Genomic DNA, 2,160 nt, shown 5'->3' with positions numbered 1-2,160 from the left:
CTCATTCCTTTGTGAGTTAATAAACTCACATAAGATATATTATATGGTTTGTCTGATCACACAGGAGACTGAGAGAGAATTTGGGTCACAAAAGTATAATAAACTTAAATGTAGACAGTTTTTAGCATGTGACCCAGTCATACCACTCCTGGGGGTCTACTCAAAGGAATCTAATTTAGCATACAGCAGAGATACCTGTACACCTAGGTATTACAGCACTTTTCACTATAGCCAAGCTACATAACTGGCTTAGATGTCCAGAGACAAATAAATGGATAAAGAAAATGTGGAACATATACTATGTGGAGTTTTATTTATTCATAAAGAAGAATGAAATTACATCATATACACAGAACTGGAAATCATGCTAAACCAAATATGCCAGGCACACAAAGACAAATATTGCATTCTTTCTACATATATACAGCATCTATATACATATGTGTGTATGCATGTATGTATGTGTCTATGTGAATATATGATATGAAAGTACAATGGAAGTAATTTGTGGGGGAGGAAGAGGGTAGCAGAAGGGTAGAGAGGTCATGGGGCAAAATACACAACAAATATATGAAAATGTCAGAAGGAAACCGGTTCCTCATTTTGAACAATGAATGCATACTCACTTTAAAAGTTAATTGGATGCTGTTTTGAGCAATTACTTTATGGTCATAGCATATATTTTTGATCACTTAGTTATTGGGAAAGCTGTGATTCAAAATAGCTTATATCCATGATAGAAAATAAAACAAACAGCAAATATTTATGAACTGACCATTTTTTTCTGCCATTAAAACAGAGATTTCTTGGGCTGGAGAGATGGTTCAGTGGTTAAGAGCACTGACTGCTCTTGCAGAGGTCCATGGTTCGATTCCAAGCAACCACATGGTGGCTAACAACCATCCTTGACTCCAGTTCCAGAGGGTCCAACGTTTTCTTCTGATCTCCACAAACATTGAATGACATGGGTGCACTTACACACATGCAGCCAATACACTCATACACATGAAAATAAATAAATATAATAAAATATTTTTAAAACCCAGAAATTTTTTTTCAAGATATGTAGGATCCTATTTGGGCACTTAACACTAACCAGAATTGAAAATTTCACTATCCATTAATAGTGTAACAAAATTGATATCAGACTGCATGAGGTATTATACAGGTCAGTGCATTGTACAGTTAGTACAAGCCTCATGAAATACATCCTTAAATTCAGGCTTCTCTAGAGGTATAGGAATTGAAGCACTGATAACCATGGAGCACCATCTAGTATTGGTTAGGACAACTGCAGGCGCGTTTTTGTGTTCACTAAGGTATATAAAGTAAATCCCTAGTGGGAGGGAAATTTACTTTAGTGTTCTGAACTCTTTAATTATTAAGAAGATTCTAAATTACAGGTGTTGCCTTCCTATTCCCACAGAAAAATTAGCTTGCTCTGCAATATCCGCTGTTCATTCGACAAATTAGAGGTTCTCATGAAAAATAAAATGATCCATAAGTAAATCTGAGATACAAAACAGACCTCAACATCAAATGTTTATGTAAGATGTCTTGATCTTTAAGATGATGTTAGAGCTCTCATTATGATCTATTTTCATTGATTATGAATCAGATGCATAAATTTATAGTATGTTTAATCTTGGTGTACAAACTCAAGTGTATTTCAGACAAAAAAATGAATTTTGATAAAGTTGGCATTTTATAAAGAGAGCAAGATTTCATTTAACCTAGCAATCTTAATTTCCTAAGTATCTTTTCTTAATCCTCATTTCAAAAACTGTTTTAATTTTCTGAAAATATTTTTTAAATTAAGTATCTTTTCTTAATCCTCATTGCAAAAACTGTTTTAATTTTCTGAAAATATTTTTTAAAATTTGTTTTTACAATTAAAGTTACAGTTTTAACAATATACAAAATATTACAGTAATTCAGATTTTTTGGCATAATGATTACAGATTTGACAAATACATTTTATATCTCATAATAGAGATGAAGATTATACAAAAGCTATTAAAACCATTATGAGAATAAATTCAATTGTCACTTAAATATCTAAAGCTATTTGAAGGCTGAAACTCTGAAACTCTTAGAAGAAAACTTTGGGAAAAACCTACAAGATATAGGTGTAGGAAAGGACTTTCTAAACCGGACACC

This window comes from Nannospalax galili, unplaced genomic scaffold, assembly GCF_000622305.1.
Source record: "Nannospalax galili isolate Female #2095 unplaced genomic scaffold, S.galili_v1.0 scaffold206, whole genome shotgun sequence".
Classification (NCBI taxonomy): Eukaryota; Metazoa; Chordata; class Mammalia; order Rodentia; family Spalacidae; genus Nannospalax; species Nannospalax galili.
The sequence above is the reverse complement of the archived record's forward strand: the minus strand, read 5'-3'. Positions refer to the sequence as shown.